The sequence below is a fragment of the Eleutherodactylus coqui genome, chromosome 5 (genome assembly GCF_035609145.1).
Source record: "Eleutherodactylus coqui strain aEleCoq1 chromosome 5, aEleCoq1.hap1, whole genome shotgun sequence".
NCBI lineage: Eukaryota > Metazoa > Chordata > Amphibia > Anura > Eleutherodactylidae > Eleutherodactylus > Eleutherodactylus coqui.
In genome coordinates, this window is record NC_089841.1 from 247137503 (window position 1) to 247158457 (window position 20955).

At 47.3% G+C, this 20955-nt stretch overlaps 1 protein-coding gene across 5 annotated transcripts in view; it reads right to left on the bottom strand.

Moving 5' to 3' along the window:
• PTBP3 (polypyrimidine tract binding protein 3) overlaps positions 1–20955 on the bottom strand; it is a 140087-nt gene that overhangs the window by 54077 nt on the left and 65055 nt on the right. Inside the window, exon 1 of one of the 5 annotated variants that reach the window (XM_066604434.1) lies at positions 11148–11274. The exons of the other annotated variants lie outside the window; for them this stretch is intronic. The gene's annotated coding sequence lies outside the window, so the exon portion shown is untranslated. Of the gene's footprint in view, positions 1–11147; positions 11275–20955 lie in introns of those variants that run through there. 5 annotated transcript variants of the gene reach the window in all.

Genomic DNA, 20955 nt, shown 5'->3' on the forward strand with positions numbered 1-20955 from the left:
CATACAGAAGTACTTAACCCCACTTGCTTTCGCGAGACAACCCCTTTAAGCTGGTTCAGTTATTGGGGAATAAGGGCGAAGGTTTGACCCCCTCACTCCCCTAATGAAGTACGAATGGTTTATATGTTTTACTCACTATCACATGCTGACATATTGTGGGCGCGCTCCTTGCATGGATGTGGTGAATAGACAGTTGACATAGGTTGACATAAAGGCCTACCAGGCTGGTGGTTTGGTGGCCTTTCCCAAATTGAGACACTTCTCACCATACAGGGCAAGAGCCCCTCTATTTCTTCTTCCTTTTACCCTCCCCATTGATTTGCACCTATTTTCACCAAATCGGAGCCCAGCTTTTTCTGCTATAGTACATCTGGTATAGTACAACCAAACCGTGCCCATCAGAGCTGATGCCTAGCACTGCTCACCCTTCATACCAGTGATCGCCAGGGTCTTAGAACTCGGAGGTTACGTTATGTTACGATTTGCAAAAAAGACAGTGAAAAAAAGGGGAGACTAGGCCAAATGGACATAATAACCCCATTTTATGGTCACTAAAATGTCCACCGCATTGGACCCTCCACAGAACCAAACTTGGAGGACTATATGGATCTGATGACATCATGTGAACCTGTACTGTGTGAACAAAGGCTATAGAAGCAACTGGAAATAAAGGTAGAAAACATACTTTTCATTGTGATTTCATTAGACTGACCATGAGCAAGAGGCCAAAACTGATCTTGTGATCAATGGGGACCTGGGAAGAGTGTACGAGCGACAAAAACGGACAGGAGAGCGCTTTTGGTCACACAAAGGGCTCCATGTAATGGGGCCACAGAATCACGCCATGACTACCGGAGGGAGCCCTACTCCGGAGGGGGCAAGGTCTCAAGGCGGGCAAACTTACACACGTCCAACTGCAGTGTGGACACAGCCCCACGGAACGATTCTGATGGCTCGGAGCTTCGAGAGTTCTCTAGGCTTTGTCAAGCAGACATAAGACAGCCCCAATTCTGCTAAGGAGTAAGAACATTTTAAATGTAAGGCCTCATTCATGCATTCAGGATTAGATGAGGACTGACTCCACGCCAAAGTCCTCATTAAATCCTATAACATTCTGCATTTAATGTAAGCGAATTAGGTATTTTATAGCCTATTTACACCAGAAGACATCTACGCAGATTTACGCCCACCCCAAGTTAAAAAAAAGAAAAAAAGAAAAAACAACACGTCCAAAAAAAAAAAAAAAAAACAGCCTATTTACTCTTCTTGCGATTTGCACCTGGAATAACCTGGCGGTGTGGCCAACCCTCGTACGGATCTGCCAGCACATCTGCGTCAGAAATCTGAGCATGAAAAGCCTGCCATGGATCCATGGGTGTGCCATAGGTAATTCCTGAATACATGATCAGACCCGAAGGTTTGTGCAAAATGTCAACAGGAAGCAACATTATATCTATTTGCATCCCATAGTCAAAGCACTGTCATAAGCTTCTATGAGCAAGCACTATGCAATATGAGCTACAGTGGAAATATCGGGTGGGTGATGCGGCCCCCATATAGCGCCAGTCTAAGGTATGCAAGCAATACTGGAAGCAAAAAGAGAAAATCTTATTGCCATACAAGATGAGCGGGAATATCTAATGTGGAAATAATATATCTATAATGTATCATGCAAACACCACTGACTCACAAGTGCGTAAAGAAAGGAAACGGCTACCGTGGTTTCCTCTGTGAATGTAACAAGTGCTTTAGTAACGGCCCCGTTACATGCACTGCACGCAACACTGGGGGGAACCGCTAAATCCCCTGAACCACGAGGCCACGGGGCCTGTCTGGCATGTCAGCAAACAGCAGCAAAGCTGGCCGAAAGTAGAAAGTTAGGGCCATTCACACAGGTGTATTTTCTGTGTATATCTAGTCTGTATTTTTTACGGACCCATTGAATTAAAAACTGGTGTGTCCAGATGTGCGTTCTCCAACGGGCCGCTGTTGCATGTAAAAAATTAATTGCAGCATGTCTATTTTGGTCTGCATCACGGACCAAAACTGCCCATCACAGTTCATGGGAATGTAAAAAGACGCATTGACCACGGATGTTCCGTGCACAGTCACAGGCTTTATACGCATATTGTCAGGATACAAGGCTTGGAAGAAAAAAATACAAAAAGTGACATCATTGGGCCTCTTGTGTTTTTTGCCGTCTACAGACGCAACATGAACATAAAAAAGCACATATGCAATAAAAATGTATATATACATGCAGTGAAAATGGTGCATTCCTCGTGGACCAAAAGTGCAGTTGCAAGTGTGAATGAGCCCTTACAAAAAGGCTGCATGACACCGGCCTATTTTATCATTTACTAAGGCTGAAACAGACACAGGAAGGGAGATTAGACTAAAATTACAGTTAAGCATCAATATGGACATAAATGAAGAAACATCACATTACGCGGATATGCTATAAAGGGTTGTAAAGGATGGAACCTCAGACGGACTCTTCTAACTTTGCAGTATGTAGTAAACAAGCAAAAAGTAGAGTATTCAAAGTCTATGGAAAACTTTGGGCATGAAAAATCAATACACACATCTTATTAAGTCCCTACAGGAAAACAAAAAGTTTGACTTATCTGTTCTTTTGCATGGAGTTTGCCCTTTTCATGCATTTAGAAAGCCTCATACTTTGCAGGCTTTCTTACATTTAAGCTTCTGGCTGTGTGACCAGCCAGAAGCTTAATCAGAACTTACCAGCTGGTCTCTCCTACACAAAAGGTACACAAAGCTCACCTCCCCCCCCACCTCTCTACTTTCAGAGGCTGTGTAGCATAACCACGCCCACTCAATACTACACAGCTCTCTCCCTGAGTAGCTGCTGGCAATAGCTCAGTGGACTCAGCATTCCCTTTAGCTGAATTCCGCAGCTATTAGGTTCTATTGAGCCTAATGGCTTTCCTGCTGCCAACGCTCACATGCGGAATTTTGCCGTGGATTTCCGCTGCAGGAAAAAAAATTGCGACATGTTCTATTTCCCCGCAGATTTCCGCAGTGGGAGGTCTCCATTAATGTAGTATTAATGGAGACCATGGAAATCCACGATCACTCGCGTTTTTAAGTGAAAATCTGCGGCAGAATTCCACAACGCTCGTGGGCATGAGCCCTTAGGGTGCCTACCCACTAGCGTTTTTTTTTCCCTGCGAAATTCGCAGCATTTTTTTCTCTGCAGGGGTCTATGGGACTTGTAATGTTAAAATCGCGATCAAGCAAAATCGCAATTTACCGCAAAATCGTGATTTTGTGTGATCGCGATTTTAACATTACAAGTCCCATAGACCCCTGCAGAGAAAAAAATGCTGCGAATTTCGCAGGGAAAAAAAACGCTAGTGGGTAGGCACCCTTAAGGCAGTAAATGCAGTTCACAACAGGGAAGGTGGTTAGGGGAAAAACTGTCAGTTTAGGCTTTTTTTTAATTTTCTCTTTTAACCAATTGCATAAAGTTTACATTATCAGAAACACATGGATAAAAAGAAAAACAAGGTGCAAAAGGTGTACATAGCCTTTAATTCAATCCATGGGTCACAAGATACCAAGGATACACTATGGCTAAAGGTGCATTTACACTGGGCTGCGCATGTCTGACGGCTCGCAGGCCGGACCATCCACGGTACAGAAGGCCACCTGCACACGGCAAGAAATGACAGGTACGTGGGGTCACCGGCCGGGCACAGGGTTGGATTCCGATGCTGGATCCCACATGTGTGCAGCCGGTCTAAATACAGAAAAACATGGCTTACACATCCAATACAATTCATATTAGTGAGGCCATAAGAACACCGATCTATAACTGCCACTTGTCTGGGTATACTGCAGTCCAAGATCCCTAGAATATCTCATATGCTCGAAGTCAGAAAAATAAGTGTCCTGCTCATTACCTGCACACTTACAAGACGGCAGGAAGGAAGGACAGGAGAAAACCCTTTGAATATTATTAGCAAGTCTTGCATAGAAGTCAGCTTCCTGCCCAAAGTTACTGAGGAAGAAAAACTATGTTCAGACTCTTGTTCTTCTCCGTCCGGTGTCTTCGGCCAGAGTACAGACGCTTGCCACGATATAAATTATAACTGTACACCAAACACTGATCCATTATAAGTCAAAAGACAAAAAAAGATGGCTGGATCCCAGCTGATCTACCATATCCACCACAGACCCTGTAAACACAACCGCACCACGAGCATCAACAGAGCCGAAACCAGACATTTTGCACTCCATTGAGTTGTGTCTGATGAGGATCGGTTACCCCGTCATTTTAGAAAAAACCCTGAAAAAAAATCTGGGGAATGCTCTACCAATTAGAAGGAAAAAAGGTTAAAACAAGTAATACACAAATCGCTACATTTGGGGAAAATGTTCCGATTTGTAAGCAGTATAATAAATGGAGAATGAAGCCGTATAAACAATAAAAATGCAAGTAGCAAAAACGACTACTGAGGTTTGCAATTAGAACCGCTTTATTAACCCCCTTACTTCCGTTCCTGTTCTTAAGCCTGCGGCATTATCACGGTCCTCTTCGGATCCTTGTACAAGGATGGATATTTAGAGGAATGGCTGCCCTAGAATGCTGTATTTCCTTGCAGGCGCGTGACCGAGACTGAACCCAACAAAACCAGCTGTTTGCAAGCGGCAGTTGGGAGCAGGATTTGGGGCAATCAGTTGATCACTCCAAGGGTCATGCAGTCTGATAGGGTGGTCACTAACGAGCCAGCCCCTTTAATCCTTTAGTGGCACGCCCGGAAAATCTCCTAAAAATCAGTGTTGAAATGTGCTGAAGACCACCTAAACCTGCCACTGAAGGGGTTAATGCTCAAGCAAATAATTTAAATAATGTTTAATCAGGGCAATCCTTAGCCGCACCACTCAGTCCGTAGACCCATTTGTCAAATAAAAACGTGAGGTACGATGAGTGTATCATGATGGAAGGGTCCCCTAAAATAATTCCGACCCCAGACCGGAGTCGGGAAGCGCTGCATTGGTACAAATGTGGCACCCTTATATCAGAAAGCATCACACCTGGGCACCCTGCAAATGTGGATCAAGGGCAATGCAGGATAAATCAAGCGCTCAGCTTTCCTCCCACCCCTATCACCACACATCGGGGCATCGAGCTGGCATCGTCTCATCGAGCTGGCATCGTCTCCCCAAGCCCAACCGACTTACCATAAATTGCGCCAAAATCTGGCGTAAGTTACGGCTCAACTCAACGCGAGCTCATGCCGGTCATACATTTGATTTTATTGTGCACAAACTGCCAGTAGAAAAGCAAAATTTAAAGGCACACTTTATATTAAAGGGGTTATCCTAAAACCTCAAGTTATCACCTAGCCACAGGATCGGGGATAACTTTATGATTGGTGGGAAACACACTACTGATACCCCCACTGATCCTGAGAGCGGGGTCACGTGTCCAATCTACTATTGCGGGATCACTTCAACACCCAGAGTGACGTCACACTGAACGGAGTGCTGGCTGCGCATGCACAGCCGCCACTCAATCTAATGAGGCTGACGGAAATTGTACTTGGCCATCTCAAGCAGTCCCGCTGAAAGTGAATGAAACGGCATTGTGCATGCGCGACTGCCTCCCAATTCAATCTCCTCTTCACTCCGAGTGGGGTGGTGGGGAGTGTGCCACAAGCTTGCAGTCAGCAGAGGAGACATGGGACCTCCATTCTTGGCATCAGTGGGGGTCTCAATGGTGAGACCCCATGATCATAAAGTTATCCTCTATTCTGTGGATAGAGTATAACCCCTTTAAGAGAGCTGTAGAAAATGCTTGTCTTAATAACTTTGGCAATAGACTTAAAAGTGACGAGATGTTTGTAGGCTGCAGCAGCCATATCAGATCTCATAAGGGGGCAGTGTGCCGCGCCACAGCAAAAGCAGTATTGACGCTCCTCTCTACTGGTGGTCTGTAGGGGGAGTCCTGAGCCCAGTCACCTTGTGTGCCCTCACACATCCAGTGGTCCCAACCTCCCCTAACAGTCTGGTCAGACAGTCCTCTCTACTGGTGGTCTGTCGGGGGTCCTGAGCCCAGTCACCTTGTGTGCCCTCACACATCCAGTGGTCCCAACCTCCCCTAACAGTCTGGTCAGACAGTCCTCTCTACTGGTGGTCTGTAGGAGCGTCCTGAGCGCAGTGACCTTGTGTGCCCTCACACATCCACTGGTCCCAACACATGCTAACAGCCTAGTCAGACGCTCCTCTCTACTGTTGGTCTGTAGGGGGCGTCCTAAGCCCTGTCACCTTGTGTGCCCTCACACACCCACTGGTCCCCAACACCTCCTAACAGTCTGGTCAGACGCTCCTCTCTACTGGTGGTCTGTCAGGACCAGTGGATGTGTGAGGGCACACAAGGTGATCGGGCTCAGGACCCCAGACAGACCACCAGTAGGGAGAAGCATCTGATCACACTGTTAGGAGGTGTTGGGACCAGTGGATGGGGGCACACAAGGTGACCGGGCTCAGGACCCCCAACACCTCCTAACAGTCTGGTCAGACGCTCCTCTCTACTGGTGGTCTGTAGGGGGGGTCCTGAGCCCGGTCACCTAGTGTGCCCTCACACACCCACTGGTCCCAACACCTCCTAACAGTCTGGTCAGACGCTCCTCTCTACTGGTGGTCTGTCGGGGGTCCTGAGCCCGATGGGTGTATTGTCATTGAGTGTCCCACACGTATTGACACGTATTATGCTCATGCACACACGCCAAGACAATGTATGGGGATTGTGGGCCTGGCCTTATTGTGCCAGCTGTATATCATTCCCCATGCTTTGTAGTTTATGTAGTGTTTAGCGCACATTGTAAAGCATATCATCATATAGCCGGCATCTATAGCTTGCACAGTAAGACTCACATATGAAGTTCTTCCAGGAAGTCAGCCAAACATTAAAATGTTACCCATGAAAAGTGCTAATACTGACAAGAAAAGGCAAGGCAAGTTAAGAAGAAAACAAGCTGCTTGTGTGGAGTCAGCGCCCGGGCCGCGACACGCTGGGTCCTGCACGTAATCATTAGTATACCATTGCACATCGCAGGGTGTGCGCCAACCCAAGACTTTATGGTTACATAAGTTTACACTAGCTCCGTCCCAACTCAACACGATTCACAGCCAAAGGCCGTGTTCATGCCGGCGTAATTTCACCGTGAGACACGTGGCGAATGGAGTCAATGAAAGTACACCGATTTTCATTGATTCAAAATAAACAGACGCATCAACTGAAATGGCCAACACCAGAGGTCTTAGAATCCCAGTGCAATTACACAGTGTTTCACGCATCTCCTTGTGCATTGTGTGTGCATTTACTCACCCTCATTGACTTCTATGGGGACCTATGGAGCCCAAATATGTGTGCGGACCTCTGATGCATCACTCTGCCAGTTTATTGTACAAGTTGCAAAAGAAAGCAATGTGGTGCCCGTCTATCACATCTATGTGGTGCCCGCCACCCACGCCAGTATTGCAGAGCCAGTATCCTGATGCCTTTTATTTGCAGATCCGCCCCAACATGTTGGCTAATAAATTCCCCCAATGACTACAAATCCCAATTAGGACTACAAAATGACAAGTTTCTCCTTGTTACACTGTATCCGGCTGTGTAACATTCTTATTGTGAATTCTTGAGGAGACGAAGAGTCTTTGAGCAGCGGCTGGACAGACGTCTGTCTGGGATGATGCATGGAGCGTGGGGGGGTTTGGACCCGATGACCCCGGGTCCAACCTTGATCAGCCCAATGATCACACTCTTGTTAAGAGGATTGGCTCAGGAAGTCAACCCCTTTCGATACCCCCAACTAGGCCAGGTGGACATGATTGATGAGAACACAAAGAGGGGCATGATCACCATGCCTAGACGCAATATAACGGACATCAAATGCCCCATGTGCCAATATTCACTACACGGTAAAAGAAATGTATGGCTGGATTCGCACAAACGTATCTGCGTGTCGCACTGGATAGAGCCCATTGATAATGACGGGTTCATTCACAAGTGGATTTTGTGCAAACTACACATAAGGGCTCATGTCCACCACCGCGTTTTCAGCGTGCATCACACAGTCATTGCACAACCGCATCATACGTGGTGAACGGAGTCAATGAAAGTCATTGGACTATCATTGTACCCATACTCCCCGGTGTGTAGACATTGCGTATCGATATGCAAGAGAAATAAATCGCAGCATGCCCTATTTCTCTGTGTTCGTACGCAGCCCCCCCCCCCCCCCCCCCTCCGCTTGGTTTAAAATAAATTTAAAGGGGCTGTTTTGTTTTTTTTCAATAGCCCCCCCGTTCGGCACGAGACAAACCCGATGCAGGGGTTTAAAAAAAACAAACCGATAGTACTTACCCGAGTCCCCGCGCTCCGGTGACTTCTTACTTACCTTGCGAAGATGGCTGCCGGGATCTTCACCCTCGGTGGACCGCAGGTCTTCTGTGCGGTCCATTGCCGATTCCACCCTCCTGATTGGCTGGAATCGGCACACGTGACGGGGCGGAGCTACGAGGAGCAGCTCTCTGCCACGAGCGGCCCCATTCAGAAGGGAGAAGAACGGACTGCGCAAGTGCGTCTAATTGGGCGATTAGACGCTGAAAATTAGACGGCACCATGGAGACGGGGACGCCAGCAACGGAACAGGTAAGTGAATAACTTCTGTATGGCTCATAATTAATGCACGATGTATATTACAAAGTGCATTAATATGGCCATACAGAAGTGTATAACCCCACTTTGTTTCGCGGGACAACCCCTTTAAAAAGTCATGCTGCGCCTGTCTGTGAGCATACAATTCACAGTCATGCGCCGTACCAGACACGGTCTCCGCCGGCAGTTCGTATGGCTGGAAATGCGTAAACCGCTGCGTTTTTTTTTTTTTTTTTTGCAAATTACACTAATTGATTATTTAATGCATGGGAGCCCGGCCGCGTGCGCAGAGGAGAACAACCTGTGCGCGGAAAAAGTACAGTAAAACAAACATACAGCGACCATTGCGTAAATGGACGCGTAAAGACGGTTACGCCAGTGTGACGCCGGCCTGAGACTGCATTTACATGGTCGATTTTTATGTATGATGCGTTTGGTGAGAAAATCATATTGTTGCACTTTCACTTTTCACGCACACATGAAAAAGCAGCCATTATTCTCCGATGGGCGGTCCCTCCCGTCTTCCAGCCTTTTCTGCTAAAACCGCTCCTTTCCTGCTGAGTGGCGCCTCCCGCTGTTAATGCCATGCCTGCCACCTCCATTGTGCCTGGGGTCATTCTCCGGATGGACTGATGTCATTAGGTTGGCGCAAATACACTGGAGGTGGAACGCGTGTCATCTGCAGCGGGAACAGCTGGGGCGCCACTCTGTTCTTCCTAGCAGAGAAGGCTGGAGGAGAGCAGGACCACCGGTGGACCGCCCATCGGATGGGCTCATTGGCATATGGTGAAGCGAAAACACCCTTATGCCGGCTTCACGCGGGCGAGAAAATCAAGTAAGATTTGTGCATTGCGAGATGCACTAATATAAACCCCATTCTTCTGAACAAGGTCACACACACGAGCCACGATTCCCTCTGTGGCACCTCGGTGCAGGAAACAAATGGTGGCCTGTTCTCTCCTTGTGCGTGCGAGGCGGCTATGATATAAAAACGCCACGCATCCGTGGGGACTTCACATGTTGGTGAGTGATTCACGGCCCGATATCACGCTCGCCCGTCTGAAGGTAGCCTTATGCCTTACTACAACCCATAGACAGTGACCTCTATGGCCCGTATCACACGGCTGTATTCGCACGCATCACGCAGTGAATAGAACCCATTGAGTCGGTCACACGTGCGTATGTTTTCTGCGCATTTTGGTCGCACAAAAAAAAAGTGCAGCACGCTCTATTTTCCTGCACGTTCTCACAGAAAAAGTCCCCATAGAAGTCAATGGGGATTTGTGGATAGAAGATGCGTGATGCACTGCAGAATTGTGCAGCAAAAAGAACACATCTGCTACTCAGACTAATTATAGACATTTCAAGTGATTCGTTTTTTTTCTCCGTGCGCCGAAACAGTACAGTAAAATACGGTGATGTGTGCGCAAAAAAATTAAAATATAGCATTAGGCAAAATGCTGCACTCATTTACGCCAAATACACGTACGTTCGGGTGACGCCGACCTATAAGTGCGTTTACATGGAACCATTGTTTTAAAAAAAAAAACACGCTAGATTGTTCCAATTTGGGGATAATCGCTCCGTGTAAACACGGCCAAGCATTCAACGATGGATTGTTCGCTTATTGTTTTTTGCGCAAGCATGAAAATCATCGTTGGCTCGTTCAGTTTAAACACCGCTCGTTCAGTCGCTCTCATTCGCTGTGTAAGTGACCGAGACCGGTTTAGCCAGCGTTTTATCTGCCTGTATAAACAGCACGACGTGCGAACGCCAACATCATTCGCCCGAAAAATCGTCCCGTCCAAAAGGGCCGAAAACCAACTTAATGCTAAATAAAAACACAAACCAAGTGGTTGATTGTATCTGACGGCTTCCTCCAGGGACCCGACCATCACGTCCGTTACCGACAACGAGGATGACGTGCGGCTTCCCTTTTACACGCAAATACTGCGAACTACGAATCGCATTTATTCCGGTGTTAAAATATTCCTCTTATCGTATGAACAGCCGCGCAAAATAAAGGAAAAAAAGACAAAACCCTCGGCGAAGAAGAGAACAGACAGATCCTCTGGCTTCGCCCTCCCTCCTTTCGAAACATGCCATTAACCCCTCTCCTGCCACTGCAGCACCCGACAGCTTGCGCCAAATGTATTCTGCATCAGTTTGCCTCAGCGCGTTTCTCCTCTACAATTACCGGCAGCCCGCAGCCTACGGGGCGATGGCGCCCCACTTACCGGACGGGAAGCGTATATTTATTTCATTCACAAAGCAGCGTATGAACTTTCACGACTCGAAGCGCAACAATAAACGGCGCTAAAAAGTAGACGATGTGATTGAAGTAAAGCGAGGACTTTTACGGATTCAACCCATCTATTGAAAAGTGTCAGGAAGAAGGAGGCGGGCGGCGCGGAGCCTGCGGGGAGCAGCTGGGTGGCTCGCGGCCACACAATACTACCTTTTACAAGTTGGGCGTCCCTGGCAAGCCTTCAGACGAGGGGATGACACGGTCCAGCCGCGGCCGAGGGGGACAGAGGCGACAGGCTGCCATGTAGGCCTGCAGCATGAGAAGCAGATCGCAGGGAGGGAGTCAGAGGGAAGCAGGACAGAAGAGGAAGCCGAGCGCGCAGCAGATAAACAAATTACCCTGCCACAAAAGAGGGCTGAATGAGAGCAGGGAGGGACCAGAACCCCCGGCGCTCCGACAGGTGATCCGGCTGAAACTTACTCAACGCTTCCCTTAGTGCCCAGAAGACATATTTACCCAATTGCTGAGGCTTAAAGGGGCATATCGCTTTACATACTAAAGGGTTAACAGGCGGGCAACCTCCGAGCTGCGGACAGGAAGTGGGCCACCGCCGAGCGGTCATCAGATCGTGACAATTCCCCAATGTTGGGACGAGGGATTTCTTTATCTTCCCGTGTCCGCGGCTATAAGGGTAGTTTCTCGCAAGCGATCACGGTATCACCGCAAGAAAATTGCGGGATTATCGCAGTTTCTCTCATGAGATGTCTGAGTGTCAGCGCTGCTTTTTCTCACAAAGACATCGTTGCCGCTTGCACTTTTCTCGCACGAAAGACGATAGGACTTTCTAATGTTCGAAGGGCATCGCACGACAATTGCAGGTTTGCGCAATGCGATAAACGAAGGCTCCGTAGGGGAACGCGGGCGTTAAAAACAGAGCAAAAGTGCTGAACGATAGGACCTCTGCACGAGTAAAAACCTCGCCAACGTGAAGGAAATCATCGAGAAGAATGGGATTCATAATTCTGCTGCTTCGTGCGATTTTATCGTGTGAAACCGACCAGAGGGCTCCTTCACAAAAATTGCACGTGCAATAGGCAAAGAACAGAGCCCACTGATTTTAATGGAGTCGCTCACATGTGCAGATTTTCCTTGCGCACTTCAGTGGCAAAAAAAACCACAAAAAAGCGCGCTCTATTTTCCTGCACAATTGCAGATCAGAGGTTCCCTGTAGAGGGGATGCGCAAATGTGCACACAACACGCAAGGAGACATCGCGTGTACATGCACGCTTGGTCAGATGCACATGCAGTCATATTGGAATCCACATTTGTAGTCAGACTTCCCCAGAATTTGCGCATCAGGTGGCACACTCGCCCGTCAGCGAGCTCTATAAATACAGGTTATTAGTTAACCTCATTTAAAAAAAAAAAAAAAGAAGTGCCCGCCACGTCACTCACCCTCTGGCTCCTTCCTCGAACGTATGCACATTTGTGCGTGCCTTGGCGCTGCGTTTTTGTGAGCGCAGTGGGGTACTCTACCATACTTTTGACCGTAGGGTGTGTTCAGATGGGCGCGGCAAACAAGAGGCAATGGCTAGTTGGTTTGAGGGGTGTTCATTTCTCAGTGAAATTAAGCAGTGTATTATGCGTGTTTACCCCCCCCCCCCCCCCAACCCCACTCATATGGGGATCTTTGGTGCGCAATTGCACAAAAAATAACAGCGTGCAACGCGATTTTCTGAACGATTGAAATGCATGTGCAAAATACGGAAAAGTGAACGATTGAGTTCTATTCCCTGCATATTGCGCGCAAATACGCCCGTGTGAAGGAGCCACTTACACAGACATAAGTGAAGGTGGGTCCGGCTACTCTCACACCGCCGTCGGGGTCAGTGCAGGGTTTACAACTCTCTGCTTTATTTTTGGAAGAAAGAAACTGAAATTTAAAAAAAGGAAAAAACGGATCTGACCCAAACGCCGATGTGAGAGCGGCCGGACCCACCTGCACTCATGTCACACTGATGAGCGAGATACGGGGCCGTGAATCCCATATCGCGGTCCCCACTGTGTGAATTCCCCAGGGATGCAAGGCGCTTTCATCACTTCGGGGAAGAAGCAATCCCCGGCCGCGACTGGCACAGCCGTGGCAGAGGAACGCAGAGTTCTCCCATTGCTTTCAGCGGGGTTGGCGCTGCTGCTGCCGCCAGTCCTGTTGAAAGAAGTGGGCGCTGCGCTGCAAGATCTTGCAGAAAGATACATGGCGCAATTTGTTTCCCGCATCACATCGCAGTGCCATGCGTGAAAACATAGTCTGATGTGTAGGACCCCATTCATAGGGTTAATATGTGTGCGAGATTTGTGCGTCTCGCAATGCGCAATTTTATCGCCCATGTGAAGCTGCCTTACAGAACATTTTAATTTCTTGCTGAATCCCTAATTCCGCTTGATTTCCTTGGGAAATAATAGTCTTCTCTAATAAAGCTTAGCAGATCAAGGAGGAAGACGCTGCCATCGGCCTCGGCTGCAGGAAGAGCAGCTGCCGGCTGTGCCGGCCTGTCCTCCTCCTCCCGCTGCCCTGCTAGCGTGCGCCTATTGTCTAATGGATCAATTATTGAAGAGAACCTCTTCATCTTGTAACGAGATACCCGACAGTCTAACAAAAGCCTACGCCACCTTGTCATTAGACGGCCCCGCAGCCACCGGCTTCACAAGGGGAACACTGAGGCAAACAAAAAGTAACAAATTAACAAGTTGGCAGGTAGAGCGCAAAACAATACAAAATGTAACTCCCTTGTAGAAAACTTCTCTTTAATCCCGATACAAAGCCGGGGCTCACGTTACCGGGCTTGTGTGGTGCAGCAATAAATCTAAAAAGGCACATCCCTATCCCCCTGGCACACACGGGCCGCGGGAAACAGGTTGTCGCTTCCCATCGCTAACGTGTATCTACAGGTCACCGCTCATTACCAGATAGCTCAGAAATTAATTTACATAGAGATGAAGCAGAAGCCAAGAATATATTCACCCAGGTTGGAGAATTACGGTGTCACCATAGATGCAATAATTACTGCTCTGGCTGCTCGTTATGGCCGTAACAACGGAGGTCTACGGTCGCTAACAATACCCCCCCCCGACCGCCGCAGCAAGCTGGAGAGCCGCAGGTAGGAGACCACCGATCTCAAGGCAAAAGCAGGCTGCTCTTATCCAGTCTGACTACCGGGCGTTGCATTCAGGCCGCACATCCGATCCCAGCTCATCATTGGGCCACAGAAAAATGTAGATGCTCAATCACATCAGAGGAGATCTAGAATGATCCGTACACGGGTCTAAGGAGCAATGATGTATACAAGTATTGGTAAAGTAATGCAATCCTCTGTGCGTAACTGGGCATACAAAAGAGGACCGATATGGGAGCCATCAAGGATTGGTACTGTTACACCGGTGTAGGGACGGACCTAAACAAAGTTTTTTCTATTTACAAAAAATTTAGTAGACGCTCCGTTACAGAGATTCCTCAAATCGCACTCCTGTCTGTGTTACCTGGTTCGATAAAAGCTTTTAAAAATACCCCCTGCGCCAGTTATTGGTGGCGTTACGTTATGTGCTGCCAAGACATTAGAAATCCAATATAGTGGTCGCACACCCAGCTTTCCACAGACCCTGAACGGCCTTGTAAATCCACACTAAGAGTCTAAAGGCCCATTTAGACTCTTTTGAGCGTGCAGTTTTCGTTAAGCCATTGCTGATCGCTGTTTTTCAGTGTGCTGAAAGACAATGATCAGCCTTATCAGGGATTCACAGCGGGATACAGCCGATACTATTGTTTCAGCTGTGTCCCGCTCCCTGAAGACAGGCTGGGTATGAAGAACAGAGCAGTCCAGCTGTGTTCTGCATACCCCGCACAGAGCGCTCGGCTGTATAACAGCCGAGCGCTCCGAGAACAGCTGGATGCAGAAGACAAGCGGCCCTGCTAGTTTTCTGCATCCCCCACTCGGAGCACAAGGTGATCACTCAACTTTTGAGCGATCACCCTGCGCTTAAAGGTACACAACGATTATCGCACAAAAAACATCTTTTGGGCGATAATTATTGTGTCTAAATGAGCCTTAAGCGGTCAGCTATCCATTGCTAGTTTTCTATTCATGTACCAAGAAGCTCAGGATGAGCAGCTCTTAGATTTCTCTGTAAGTAAACCAGGAATTTAGAGGAAAATGCAGTAATGCCCCCGTGGGTGCCATCTGTGGGAGACGTGCAACGTAGATGGCATCAGGCTCTGGGGGTGCAGAATCTGGCATGACTTGGTGAGCTATGAGCGACTCTGGTCACACCTCCCAAGTACAACTGCCTGAAGGATCTCAGGAAACTTGGAGAACATAAAGCTAAAAAGTCTTCAGGCCCAAAATCAGCAGGTACCTGCCCGACTATATACACTGCAGTAAAACACTCCCTCCCCTAGAAGTAGATGAAACTTCCTCTGTGTGATTGTAAAGTTGATGTAAGTGATTACAATATCAGAGCAAAAGGAGCATTTATTGTGGAGAACCGACCCCTGTAGGGAGGGAACACACAGATGTCACATGCTCAGCCCGCACACCGAGGGGATACAGCCGCCCTGGGCACAGAGGGGACTCAGGCGCCTGCACACCTGCGCATGTAGGCGATTCAGGCACCTGCATACCTGCGCTACAGAATGACCCACACCCAGGAATGGGCATGACTGGATTAAATACCCTCAGGCATGGCTGATTGGTCTACAGACAGGTGTGTGTCCCCTACTGGCCAATCAGTCCATATACCATAGGAGCTGTTACAGCAAAGTGGGGAGGAGGGCCCCAGTGAGGCATTTCCAACAGACAATGTCACAGGGACCTTTTGCAGTGACGGGCAGGGTGTTCCCATGACAACACTTCCTATTCCTCTATCAAAGTAAAAAATGCCTACTGCGCTCGTGTCACAAGACTAACCCCAACTGACTAGCCACAAGTTACTGGAACTTATTTATTTTGTGCAAAAGGCTGCAATGAAAGCAGCTAGTGCAAAAAGAGCAAAGAGAAAAGGACAGGACAGGGTCAAAAATTAAAGCTATGTATGCCTATATGATTAGATATATACACACACATACATATATACACACAAAACAATGTGTGTGTTATGGGTCCGGACGATCGCCCGCCCCAATGCCTCTAGTCAGTAGTAATAATCGTTCCTGTGTAGAGGCTCCTTTGCTTTGGGAGGGAATCAGCAAAACTTAATTGGCACTTAATAAAGTTTTTAGCATATCTGGCACAGTTCTGTTCAATAACTTACTGCGGCTTCTTGAGGTTTCCTTGATAGAAGTCAGGGAGGAACTTTTTATTTCTAAGAGATTCTAAGATTTAGCCACATAACTGGTTTGGTTTGATCAGGAATGTAAATGAACAAGGTGCAGCTCCATCTACCATCCCGATTGTGGACGGTGCATTAATGAGCCTGCTCTTAGCTTTGTGCTTTACTAGATCTCACATGCGTGCATTTACGGCTAGACCGCACTAACTTCTGCGTTATCAGACGCCTACAACAGGATTCGGTTCTTAATCATCTGGTGAATCCAATTTTGTTACTTCTTTTTCATAGGAATCAACTCTTTTAAAACTATACCGACATATATGCTGTTCGTTAGGATCGGTTTAGGCCGCCTGCACACAACAAGTTTTTGCTGTGGAATCTGCGGCGGGCATCCACACCACGGATCCGTAGTGAACACTGCCATAGCATGCCATGGGAAATAGATTCTTCCTGCACATATGCAGAAACTAATTGCACTTCCTGCGAGTGGAGGAAAAATTGCAGCATGCTCCATTTTTGCCCGGATTCCGCACAGATGGCTTCCATTGAAGTCAACGGAAGCTGTCCGACTTGCGACCCGTCCGCAAACAACATTGAGGATAGGTAGCAACAGCATGGGAAAAATAAACATTAACTCTCCTTATTGCAACAGTCTAGTTTAGTTTTTTATGGCTTTGAAAAGCTTAGGGTCAGCAATAATCATCCCCATGCATCTGCACAGGAACGAGCATCTTTGACACAGTCTAAGAGAAAAACTTTTTTTTGCCCATACCAACCAATCCCGGATGAGCGTTCATTTCTTTCAATGTTCTTGACGTGAAGGCTGCACTGCAGTTTGTTGCTATGGGCAACGTCCCCAGTCTCTACATAACATAGTGTGCTATTTTATACTACATTAGACAGGGGCGTTCTTAGAGACCCATTACAATCAGGTAGGACAGCATGGCGGTGGTGTAGGGGCCTAAAATGGGATGACCGATTTCCTATAATGTCAAGGGACTTCTTTTTTTTTTTTTTTTAACAAGCAGAACTTTGGAAAGTCCAGCTTTTTTGGACACCAAGGAAGTGACACATTTTCATGGTCTTTAGTTCATATTAGTTCAACGGTTACAATTTTGCTGAATCACCGTACATAAAAATATTTGGCCATTAACTTGGTTACATTTGGACAGGGTTATTCTTCACATCTGTAGAGCACTGGCCTCTCACGATAGAATCTAACTCGAAAGTCAGCACAGGGCTCTCATCTGCAATATGGTCATTGATGAATGATGTGCATCCTCTACTTTAACGCCATACACAGCGTTATTCAATGGAGGCTGCTGATGGACAGGTCAGGTCACATGACCCTCCATCAACAGCCATGTTACAGACTGTGTAATGCTTAAGGAGATTTTCCCATAAACATTTGCCTTGAAATTTAAGCCCTACCCTGAAAATAAGCCCCAGAAATTTTAAAAAATATACGTAAATGAATCGCTGTCCGGCTCCACTGCATCTTCTTCCTGGCCCCCGCACCGATCTTCTTCATCTCTTCTGGCTGGGGATGGAAAAATCCCCAACTTCTGGAAGCGCTGCCTGTGATTGGCCAACGCTTAGCCAATCATAGCCAGCCCTCGATGAATGGCTGTGATTGGTTCATCGAGCGCTGGCTGTGATTGGCTAAGCGCCAGCCAATCACAGGCAGCGCTTCTAGGAGACAGGGATTTTTAAATCCCTGGCCAGAAGAGATGAAGGAGAATAATGCCAGGGACCCGGGGAGAAGATGCGGTGAAGGCCGACAGCACTTCTAGGGTGATGTATCTTTTTTTAATTTTTTTCTGCAGCCAGGGCTTAGATTTGGCTTTGACAGTAGGATTTCCTTCTGTCAAAGTTGCACCGCACGAAAATCGCGGTTTCATGCGATGCAACAGAGAGGAAGGCTCCATAGTGAAACATGGGCTACAAAACCTCACGAGTCACGGGCATATCGCCGGACCCGCAAGGTTTTTACGTCGGGATGTTGCATTCTGTGTGAAGTAACCCATAGGAAATCATGGGCTTCACATACATGCAATTTGTAACATGTAAAGGAGGTCTAAGAGTCCTTATTAGGGATGAGCGAGTATACTCGCTAAGGCACTACTCGCTCGAGTAATGTGCCTTAGCCGAGTATCTCCCTGCTCGTCCCGAAAGATTCGGGGGCCGCCGCAGCTAACAAGTGAGTTGCGGCGGGGAGCAGGGGAGAGCGGGTGGGAGAGAGGGAGAGAGAGATCTCCCCTCCGTCCCCCCCTGCTCTCCCCCGCAGCTCCCCGCCCCGCGGCGGCCCCCGAATCTTTCGGGACGAGCTGGGAGATACTCGGCTAAGGCACATTACTTAAGCGAGTGGTGCCTTAGCGAGTATACTCGCTCATCCCTAGTCCTTATGTAAGATTTCCTGCAGCAGCGACCTATATGGGTCGGTGCAATGAAGCCTTTCTGCACACGGATGTAAACCAGTCATACATTATAATTTAGGAGCCATTAGCCTCTGCAAGTTTACTGTTCATTAGGAAGCACATTGCTGCAAATTAAATATTACTGTCTTCCAAAGACGGACAACGCGCTCTCTTCAGCCGCTCGCGCTCAGCAGATGGTTTCTGTTTATTCAGCGAGCCAGGTGGAGGAAAATATATAATCCTCCGAAGCTTCACATAACCATCATTGTATTCTGAGTGGAATGAGAATCCCATCATACTAGACACACTGTCTGATTTACAGCCCAATCATCTGCTAGACATAACAACCCCGTCAATATTGTTTATTCCTAAAGTCTACCTATACTTTCATTTTTTTTCCCCGAAACGACTGCCGAATAAAGGGTTTAATTTTTTTTTTTACTCTACTGTTAACAGATGAGAAGCTGGAGGTCCCGATTTTGAGAATAACTTAAGCTTAAATCTGCAACAATTTCTAGTATAAGGTTACGTTCACACGGGAAGGATGTGCCGCCGATTTTCTGTGCAGACCCACCAAACGGAAAATCCACGGCATTTATAGGAGCGGCGAAGTGGATGAGATGTTGAGAATTTCGTCCACGTTCTTGCGGAAACAATCTGCACAAAACCCATGCTGATTACATTTAATCCGCAGTATGTCAACTGTATCGCCGTTTCCACTTGCCGAATTCACCTCTCCCCCAATGAGGGTTGTATTCTGCAGATCCGCTGCAGCTCCGCCCCATGTGGACCCTGCCTAAAATTTTAAACCATAAACAAATTACATCTCCAGGTTACACAGTATGAGAAATAAGGGTTACGTACCCCATTGTATTGGACGTCCCTCAAGGGTGATGCACACAAAATACTCTACTGTTCCGATTGTGCATTTACACCCCAGACAGACGCCAACGAGGACGGCTACAGCGCAGGGTCTCATTGTGGAATAATGTATAGTAAAAAAGTCTAAATTGCTAAATAATTTTCTGATATTTGACAGTATCACAAGAGGTTGTTGTTGATGGTCCATCAGCTGGAACCCCATTGATTCCAAATCGCAGGGCAGGGGTCGCTTGCATAAGAAATAGGACTTTCGAACCACCAACTGTGCATCCCCATTTTATTCCTCATCGGGTGTTGAAAAGCTTTTATTATACTTTATAATATCCCTTGTCTATAGTCTTCTGCCTATAAGTGGTGGCTTGAAGCGTATCCAGTCTACTACACAGCAGATCAGGGGGTAATAAGAACAGTAAGGGAGATGTATCGATGCTTTTTTCTTTATATAAAGTCACAAAGTTTGGTGCAAACCCTATGGTATTTACCTAAAAGGGGTGTGGCTTGCCTTGAATGGGCGTGGCCACTCAAAATCAAGACAAATTATGCATAATTTACAGCAAAAATTGGTCCAAAATATACCAGAAGTCTACTCCAGCTCCTGATTTATATGTAAAGGGACAGAGAAGAGGGGCGTCTAAGATATGAAGATGCGTCCGACAAGTGGACGGAAACAGAGGTCCGGTTTTCCAATTTCGCCCATGAAAAGTGGAGGTGGGCGCACCCCTTGTAATCATGAGCCAGTGCCAGGTGACCACACCCCGGAAAAAGACACGCAGAGAAGAAAGCAACAGCCGCCAACGTGTTCAAACTCTTCATGGGAGTTGTACCTCCTACTTGTGCGTAAAGCTCGATGGTTACAAACATCCAAGTAAACCGTAAGTTAACCTGCTCCTTATCTGATTGGACTGTCTATTCATTTGGGGTTCTGTGCTTCTACTAATATCTACACCGAGAGTCCAGTGCCATAACATCACCCCAACTTTATCCAATGTGGAGCTCTTTTGGAAAACGATACTGTAGTTGGCCACTGTGGAGGGGGAAATAGCCAGCACCATGACGTACCTTCGGCCCCATTCCGGCGCGCAAAGATTCTAATACTGGAAAACTAACAACTGAACTTTTTTCTGAACTTAACGTCCATTTACACGCAAAGACGATCGCTCAAAAATTGTCATTTAACCCGTTACTAGTTAATGCAAATCAGCCTATTAGTAGCTAACTAGCTTTATTTGCCTGTATTTAGAGAACAGCAGGTGGTCTGTTCTCTAAATACATCACTTTTGTTCTAGCATGCAATGCTATCAGCGCTGCCTGTGGAGAACACAGCACACCGTCCCCTCTCATCAGGGATGACAGATTTCATGTTGACCTGAAGTCAGGGATGGACGACAAGTGCACG